This window comes from Myotis davidii, unplaced genomic scaffold, assembly GCF_000327345.1.
Source record: "Myotis davidii unplaced genomic scaffold, ASM32734v1 scaffold370, whole genome shotgun sequence".
Classification (NCBI taxonomy): Eukaryota; Metazoa; Chordata; class Mammalia; order Chiroptera; family Vespertilionidae; genus Myotis; species Myotis davidii.
In genome coordinates, this window is record NW_006288615.1 from 16,702,249 (window position 1) to 16,712,333 (window position 10,085).

At 38.6% G+C, this 10,085-nt stretch overlaps 1 protein-coding gene across 1 annotated transcript in view; it reads right to left on the bottom strand.

The window, feature by feature from the left end:
- Positions 1-10,085, bottom strand: part of LOC102770852 (mitogen-activated protein kinase kinase kinase MLT) — a 141,110-nt gene that overhangs the window by 38,642 nt on the left and 92,383 nt on the right. The gene's annotated exons all lie outside the window — the stretch shown is intronic.

Consider the following 10,085-nt stretch of genomic DNA (forward strand, 5'->3'; position numbering starts at 1 on the left):
TCCTGCTCTCTGTAGACTCTGCTGCCCCCATGCACTCCTCCCCTGGGGATTGCCCCTCCCCTCCTCTGAAATGCCCGGTGTGTGGTGGAATCAGTGGCCACAGGCACTCGCCTGCTGTAACAATGCGGAAAGAAAAACGACGGGAGAAATAGGCTCTAACCCAGTGGTTCCGAACCTTCTGGCCCTTTAAATACAGTTCCTCATGTTACGACCCAACCATGAAATTATTTTTGTTGCTACTTCATAACTGTCATGTTGCTACTGTTCTGAATCGTAATGTAAATACCTGATATGCAGGATGGTTTTAGGCGACCCCTGTGAAAGGGTCGTTCGACCGCCAAAGGGGTCGCGACCCACAGGCTGAGAACCGCCGCTCTAAACTGAACTTCACCAAAGAAAATACATGACAAGGTTTATTTCTTCGCAGGGCAGCTGGATGCAGCTGCAGAAACATGCCATTTCCTTTTCCCATAACGGAAACCAATGTGAAGCAGGGAGCTTTCCTGATTAGTTCAAGAAACAACAGACGAAGTTACAAAAATATTTCCCTGCATCAGGGCTGGCTTTTCGAGGGAACAGAGGGATGTGCAGTGTGTTGATTTTTACACCATTCCCAAATGTTGTGCTAAACAGAGTGGATCCATAAGTATTTCTTGATTGGAATGAAGGCTGTAAACGAAATAACTTATCAAAACCAACACCTTCGGTTTTAATGTCAAAAGGAGAGAAGAGTTGCGGGCGCTCGGAGGGTGGCTCCTGCAGATGATGCCCGGGAAAGGCCTGGGTTCAGTGTGGCACCCGCTCTGGCGAGGCTCCTGCAGGTGCTGGCACAGACCAGCGAGAGGAGGCGCTGCTGCAGGACAGGGGAGGAGAGTGAATGACCTCCAGCCACACAGCGTGTCCTGTCTCCTTTATGTGTTCTGTACCTTGTTAACATGTCAGTGTAGGTGCTGAGGGTGCGTTCCACGCCTTCCTGTCTCTCTTGGGGGATAAGAAAAAATCCCCCACTTGTGACTGAACCCCGTCCCTTTACAAATTCATACACTCCACCCGATTTCAGGAGAGAAAAGCTCACGCTCACATGTATGCGTGTGACTTCAAAAGACGTCAGGAGTCTAAGACGTGATATACACAGTAACACGTAACAAAGGGTTTACTGTCAAAACGTTTATTGTAAAATGGAGTCTTAGAACAAAGGAAAGCAGAGTTCACATCAAAATGAAATTTACGACACCAGCTTAGATTTCTGAATACATTGTGGACTTTGTGCCGGAATATCAAATTCCAACGATGAAGTCAATAACTGAGTAGTCTTACCACACATGAGTAAAATTTAATCTTCCATACAAACATTACATAAGATTTTGGCATAGGACTTCCTCAGAATAACATTGCAGTAGAATAATTGAGAAAAAAAAATTGTTAAAAAAACAAACAAAAACAAACCCCCAAAACAGTAAAGTGATAATGCCATCTATTCAAAGCTCACACTCAAAGAATATAAATATTTTCTATTATTTAGTACAAAATTTTAAAACAGTGTAAAAGCAATATGTGCAGGGTATTGTATCTGACACAAAACGATATATTATTCTGCACACGATGTAAAATAATTACTGTAGGTGCTTGAAACTCTACTTTGAAGTAAATAATCACATGCCAGAAAGCTCCTCACGGGCAATAGAATGCAAGTAAGTTGGAATCAGAGGAAACATGGCTAGTCCTCCAGATTTCCTGGTAGACACTCATTGTCATCACAGAAACGCTGCATCTACAGCCGCCAGGCTATGCCCCAGTCAAAGCACTGAACATCTAAGCAGCAAACCAGTCTTACCCAATATCAGTAAAAGGCACCTGATTATAGAAACATGTATGCTCTGTTACATACGTGGTTTGGTGAGACTGCTAATTTCAAAAGGCTGCAGCAAGGTTAGTGTATCACAACAATTGACAGTATCAGTATTTAACTCAGAATAAGTTTTAAAGTGACCTTTCACGAAATTCCTACCACTCCAATGAAAACTCAGAAAATAAAGTTATCCTAGTGCTCCAGAAGTCCTTCTGGATCTCTCCCAACCTTCTCCCACCCGCAATTCCTTGATTTTAATGGGGTTCAAGATGGCACGCTTCAGCTGGTGTTAAAGTCTAACTAATCTGCTGCCTGTTAAAGATCGCTGGCCAAACCCAGCCTTCGACAGTTCGACAGCTTCCAAAACAAGAGGGCCACGTGCCTGCAACCTCTTGCCATTGGTTACTTACGTAAAATATGGCACTGTGATTGGTAAGAAAAGGGCCCTTTTAAATCAAGCCGGCCACTTTGCAGAACTGTAGCTACCTCAGTGATGTTTTCCTCTAGTTACTATGGCGTTGGGGGTAAGAGGAGAGTAAACCTAGCTGTTTCATAAAGTTTCCACCAGCATTCTTAGGGGGAAAGAACCCATCCTCACAGTGGAGATTGAAGATAAATGCCACAAACCTACAAAATTCAGATTGTGTAGCTGAAATTCTGAAAATGCAACTTTTGACTCAGGTGAGTTTGTTTGGGGTAAAACGATTAGACATGGAACTCTAAAACTGCCAGGTTTAGCAAGTTTCTCAGTGGAGGAAGGGACGATGGAATTATCTACTGGGTGTAACTGTCCCTGGCATTCGGGATGTTACCATTTGTGGCACTGGGCACTATATATGCCCTCAGTCACATGACACCCAGCACTCCCAATCACCCTCAGGTGACAGCACTACCTCGGCTGAGAACCACTAGTAGGTGCCATCAAATTCTACAGGATCAACTTTATGAGTAAAGGGAAAAAGATCAAAGAGTAATATGCTCTCAGTTGTATGGCTCCAACAATTATTACTACAATTCAGAGTTTCAATTCTCATTTTGAATCTTCAAATTTATGTTTCTTTCTCTTACAAATGTACATTTTTGTAAGTCAAATAATTGGAAATAGAGCAAACACCAATAACTTGCCATTTCAAAAACTGATCTGAAAAGTGTATTAATTAGAAGCTGCACAATTAACATTAGATTAGATTTTCTCCATGTGGCTAATGACTTTATAAAATTAATAAAACGAATAATAGGGTCTAAAGTCTTCTCATCTTCACAGAGTGAGACTACTTTAAAATCCCGCTGATATGATTGGGGTTTCCGGAATGTTGGAAACCCTAGATGTTGCTTTGGGACAGAATGTAGAATAGCCAGTGCCATATGGTCACTACCTGCAGCCTAATTCTCGGGGGAGAACAGTTTCAAGCTTGATCCTGAGGTGTTCGACCTGCTGGATCCCAAGTCCTTGCCGTTTCTTGATGGCGGAGGACTGAGTTATGACCATTTTTGGAATATTGGTGGGAAATGGCAGCAGGTGACAGAGTAACGGATATTACCTAATTAACGGTAAATCGGGGTCTGGTACGGAGCCCTATTACCTTCTCGTTTGGCCCCACTTGGCTGTTTTTACTAATGCAGCAAAACTTTGTGTGTAATCATAATAGATTTACATGTAAAGCCAAAAAAGTCAGTTTCATTAAGTTCATCTGTTCTAAACTTATTGCTGATTATTCCTAAATGAGGGGCAAGGTTTCCATTCTTCCATCAAGTGTACAGATCCCAAATTTAGCCCATCGAGAGTCCCTTGTCAGCGAGGCCTTTCCTGACCAGACATTAAAAAACCTCATCACTCCCCACGGGCCTTATCCTCATTCCCTGTTCATTTTGCAGCATGCACTTCCCAAACATTCCCATTCTATACGATGTATTAGTGCTGTTTATTGCTGCTCTCTCCTCTCTAGCACGTAGGCTCCACACGTGCAAAGATTTTTTTTGTCTAGCTGCTCCCTACAACAGCACCTGGCACAGAGAAGGGGCTCAGTGAGTATCTGCGGATGAGTGACTGTCTTTGCCTGGTAAAACGTGCAAGAGTCTTTTAAACTACCGTCTTTGGCTCTCTCCTTCAGGTTGCTAAGCCACAGTGTCCGAGAGCATGCTGGGAAATCAAGAGTTGAAAACCGTCCCTTCTGCTCCACTCCAAGACTTTCTGCTTGAGCGGCCTGGCTTGAGTCAGGGAGCAGACAGGGTGCTTGTTGAAGTGTGTGCCCATTAGTCACCAGCACTCTACTGTGGTGTGCGGGTATCAGAATGGGTATGTGTTTCTCCAGGTGAAAGCTCATCTATTCTTTCTGTATTTACCTAGTCTGTGGGTGGTAGCTTCAAAGAGCAACAGGGTTAATCTATAGCTCACTATCTTTCCAGAAAGCAATCAATATTTAATTTCATTTCATATTAAATAAATATCACTTAAAGTCGATAGTTTTCCAGAAGGTTACTGAAACCATTTATTTTTTATTGTCTTTTCACTGGAATAATTACAGCAGCTAACATTAACTGTCCATTTACCATGGGCCTGGTTACTTAAGTGCTTTACATGTATTATTTAATAATAATAATAATAATAATAACAATCCTCACAAAAATAGATCCTATTATCATTCCCATGTTAGAGATGCGCAAACAGACACACAGAGGTTAAATAATTTGCCCAAGATTGTACAGCAAGTGGACGCAGGGCTTTGAATCATGACCTGACTTCATATCTCTCTCTTTATCACCCTACTTATACAGGCTGTTCTACATCTTGCACGCAGAACATTTTATTCGTTATTTTTCTCCAAACAAAGCTGGAACAGCGTACTGATCATTTTGTGGTATTTTTCAGCTTTTAATGGGGATTAGAAGCACGCCATGCTTCAAATTCCAAGAGGCTTTTTGTGATCAAATATACTTGGAAATAGGATTAGATAGTATCTATGATGATATCCTTTCTTAAGTCTTCCATAAAAAGAATCACCAAAAGTGCTTTGATTTAATAGTCAAATGAACAGCACTGCTCTCTAATTTAGGCTGGGAAAAAAAGTCTTTGTTCTTTTGCCTTTTTAAAAAAAATATAACTATAAATGTTCTGTAGTTTTTTTTTGTGTGTTTTTTTTTTAAAAACCAGTGTTTTATAGTTTAAAAAAGCTTTAACAAATAGGTGGTAACATTCAGAGACGATCTCCAGGTTTTTACAGCTGTGCCTGCATCTACTTCTCTTTAACTCCAGCATCACTTAGGGTTTAAAACAGACAGCCCCGGAAGGCTCCATCTGATATTAAGAAGAACCCTTCCTTTTGCATTTTTGCCTAAGTAGTGAGGACTTATCTTTGCCATTCCTCTTATAATATTTCTTTCTTTCTTTAAAAAATCTATACATATATTTAGGATCCAAGATTATCAGGCCCCTCTGGAAAACAAACACGCATACACCCTTACCGGCCGTGCAGGGCAGACCTGTGTCAACACACTGCCTGCAAGGGTCCCTCAAGACCATACCCCTGTCTGCACACAGGAGAAGGTGAGCCTTAGATGACAGTTGTCCAGAAGCTTCCAGGGCTAGCACTGGTTTGAAAGCCTGTGACATCTGCTGCTGTTTGCAGAAGAGAGTATTTCTCCTTCGAATGTACTATGCAGAACATCTCTCAGGTCTCACTTGGACTAGTTGTGCTATTAAGTATTGAAAGTTCTCGGCATATAGGTATTTCTGAGGAAGTATTTGTTAAACCTTTCATTTCAATTTTTTTATTGTTGGATTTTTGTAGTCACTGCCAATTATTTCTGACAGGACAGTGTATCGCCTTAAGAAAAAAAAAAGTAGTATGTTACAAGAAATGAAGTGTCAAAAAAGATTAGGAGTTAAGAGTGCTGTTCAAAACACTAGTTGCCTAGTTTTCCTAGGCAACTGAATAAACGAAATAAAATAAAATACAAGCTGTAAAGTATTCATTAAATTAAAAAAAGCCAGAATGTCATTAGTTAAAAATCCTATATTGTATATGGAATCACAAGTTTCTATAATCAGGCACCACATTTGCTGATTCATCTGCCTTTTTGGCTTGATTTCCCCCACCCCCATGTTTCTATAAGCAAAAACAAATCAAAAGTAAAATCAATAAAGAAATGACTGTTATAGAAATCCAATTGGCCTACAAATTCTTTGTTTTCTACCTCCTTCCTGGCTTTTGTACAGACTGAGATAACAAGTTTATTTTCTTTTTCCAAACATTTTCAATTTTATTACTTCGCTTTCTGCTTTCATTCACTATTATCCATGTCATTATCCTCCTCATCACCGTCATCATCATCATCGTCACCTTCTGACAAGTCAAACTCACTGAACCCCAGGGCCATGTTGACCTTCTTCCCCTTTCTCTTAGATGTGGTTTTAGAAGAATTCTGCTTGGCTTGCATGTTTATCTGCATCCCAGAATGCAGCACAGCTCCTGCTTTGTTCATTGAGAAGATATCCCCAAAGCCCATCAGCATCATGGCCTGCAGGCTCTGGTTCATGCCATGGCCCTCCCCGTTACTTGTTGCTGTGATCTGACATGACATCTCTGCACTGTTTGACTCCTCTGTCTTAGATTCAAAGTAAGACTCCTCAGACATTCTTGCAGCAAGAGGCAAGAGAAGCTATCACAAGGGAAGAGAGGACAGAAGTAAAAAGAGAAATTAGGATCAATTTAAACAAAGGAAAACAGATACCACAAAATTAGCGGGCACTGCACAGAAGGTACATGATTAGGGAAGTAAATGGATCCAGGGAATTATGTGAGAATTTATTTACTGGCGTGTTTGGCTGCAGGAGATTTGCCATAATTTATAAATGACAGAATCAATCACAACCCAAAGTTTGCAAAGCACTGTCGGAAGCCAGATTTCAAATGGGAAGGAAGTTGCACATTTTAAGCCTTCATTTTGCTTAAAACAGAACAGTTTTTAGGATTTCTCTTAATTTTTCCCAATTTCACTTTCATCGGAGAAACATTAGTTAACTAGTATATTAAAAAAGAAATTAAATGGAGATGAAATCTCAAGTAAAAAAATCAAGAGACCTTGAACCAAAGAAGAAAAGCTTGGAGGAAGCATGGAAACAGCTCAGCAGTCAATATAGTTCTAAAAATAAGTGGGTCATTGATTACCCTTTTTTTCATTAATTACCCTTTTAGCTAAATTAGGATCTGAATCTAAACCAAAAAATGAGGCCAGAATTCACTTGTTTCCATTTATTATTTATTACAGCTAGATAAGATACAATACTAGTTATCTGATTTATGAAACAATTGTGGACAAATTCTAGATTCTGTCTCTAATAGTTATGTTATAAACAAGTACGTAAGTACATGTGAAAATTGGGAGGAAAGGGAATTACTGCTAATTTAGATTGTTACTTTTTTTCTCTATTCTCTACTATGTAAAAATAGAGAATACTAAGAATTTCTTCTTCAGTATGATTTTATTTTTAGGAATTCTTTTCACAGTGGATACAGACCTTAATTTTTCTACCTTATGTAATTATGTTGAACAGCCAATCTATTTCCATAAATGTTGGTCAGGTTCATTTTGGGAGTAAAACTGTTTGGCTCTGAAAAGTGTTACTGCCTCTTTTCTTGAGAAATAAGCAAATTAAGGCTTACATTTTTGGTGATGTTTAAACATGGGTAAATTTATGATAATGTACAAATATATCACTGTGGGGTGACCTTTACCTTCTGGGTGTAAATATGCATTTGGGGGCCAATTTCCTAACTTTCAAATTAAAATTGGAGCTGAGTTTTTAAAAAATCCTACTCTATGAAGAAAAGACTTCTGAGGTTGTTAGTTCAAAAAGAATTTCATCTAATTCTTCTATAGAAAATAATGGCTTTAGATCCTTTAACACTGGAAACAGGATATTATTTTCCTTGTAGTCAAATTTCCCAGCTTCGCAAATTTGTTTTCAGTTGTTAGATGCTCTTGGGAAATTCTTTGTGGCTTGTTTTTTTTAATTATCTTATGGGTCCTTCCTCACATTATATTAAGATCTTAATAAATGTCTCTCAAATAAGCTTTTACTCTTAAAAGAAATAAAGTTTTTTTTTACATCAAGCTACAATAATATAATAATTATAAAACAAACACTGTTTATATATATATATATGTATATATATTTGGAGAATTCATCTTCCCAAATATCTTTAAGTAATATTTTAATTTCAGGGAAGAAAATAGTGTCCTTCCTCAAAATAAAATCCAATAATACAATTTTAAAGGAGGTATGTCAATTTTAAACTTCTATAATTAAGACGAGGCTACCTACAGGAAACTTAAATCTCCAGCCACTTCCTTTTTAAAAGCTTTATTTTATCCTTCTCTCAGAAACCTCATTTACACTCATCTAGACACTGGTGTGAGGATTAAAGAAAATACCTACTTATAAAGTACCTGAGCACAAACTTTCTTTCCTTCAGAGACACCAGCTCCGAGCAGAAGAGACATTAAAGGCAAGTATGTAAAGAAAGAAAACTCCGCGCTCACAAGTAAGAAAAGGGAAGAGAATCTCGCTGAGACGGTGCCTCATGCTGGCCATTATTAGACGGCAGCCCTCAGAGCAGCTCCTTTACAGAAAGTTTTCTGCGGTTAAAATGCAGCATACAGCCTACCGAGCACTCCCAGTGTTTCATTCTCTATTACACAACTACGTTACTAATAATAGCAAGAACGTGTGCAAGGCAGCCCATAATTTCTTAGCAAAACGAATGCCAACAAACCAAAGAAAGGTTCTAAAGCGTCCTCTAAGAGGTGGTGTCAAGTTTGCTCTTACAACGCTACGTCTACAGTCAAGCCATGCAATGCTTTAGAGCTGAAGATTTCAATGTACTGGGAAAACACAACAACTCAGGAAGATGGCCGGGTTTCTGCCTCTCATCCGCTCTGGGAAGAGCAGAGCTCCTTACAGGTCCTAGGGCAACGCTTTCTGAGCTGCCTGTTGGCATCAATTCAACCAGAACAGGAAACTTCCCTCGACTTCTTTCTCGGGAGCCCAGTTAAATTCACCGAACCTATAAAACGTGGTACCTTTTTAATGTCCACGATAGTCTGAACGGATAGCAATTCAGGTTTTACTTTGGGATTCCCTGAATTTTACTTTTCTGGAAAAGTAAAATCCGATAAGAAACATTTACCTTCACTGTATTTCCCCTTTTTTGGACATCAGGTTGCTTGTCCACATAAATGGGAAAAGGAGGCAAACTATTTTATTCTTTAGACACTGGAAAATACTTTGCAATTGAGCACTGACTGCTTAAGGGAGATTAAGACTTTTAAAAATAGGAAAGCTTTTTGAAGATCATGAAGTGAAGGGCATTTATGTATTTTTTTTGGTATAACTGCCATAGCAACTATCAAGAATAAATTTAAAATATATAACAAATGTACTTTTAATCTTACCCTTACTTGTGACTTTAAAGTGGACAAATATGACCCATTAAAAAACCTGGAAAAACCAATGATAAATTTATACTTCATTTCTAAAATGATAAATCATTTAAAATAGAAAAGAATGCTAAAATTTGATTAGACTTTAATATAACACAGTGGTTCTCAACCTTGGCTGCACATTAGAATCACCTGGGAATTTTTTTAAAATCCTGATTTCTGGGCCTCATCCTCCGGAAATTCTGTTTCTTTGTTACTAATGTTGTGGCACCACCCCATAACAAAGAAACAGAATTTCTGGAGGATGAGGATTTTTTAAAATCAGGATTTTAAAAAAAGATTCCCAGGTGATTCTAATGTGCAGCCAAGGCTGAGAACCACTGATATAACATATCAACACATAAGCTCAAGGTAAGTGTATAAATAGCAAAACTCATAAAAAGAATTTTTATTGTCCTTGAATTATAAGGCTTGGAGTAAACCGAGATATTTCCTAGGTGTATTAAATACTGGAGGTCTTCTACAGCCCATGATCATAATGCTAAATTGAGTAAGGAACATTAATGCTTGTCATTTATGTGTCATTAAATTATCTCTCTTTTAGAAGAAAAACCTGGTGAGGTTCTGACACATCAAAGACTTTCTTAGACTGTGTTTCATTTATTAACTGATGAACTTTAAAGAGTTAAGCAGCATTAAGGCACATGTTCTGGGCAGCTAGCAGATGGTGTGAAAATACATTGGATTTTATTTTTGTAATTCTAATATATGAACACCCTGACAGAATAATAGT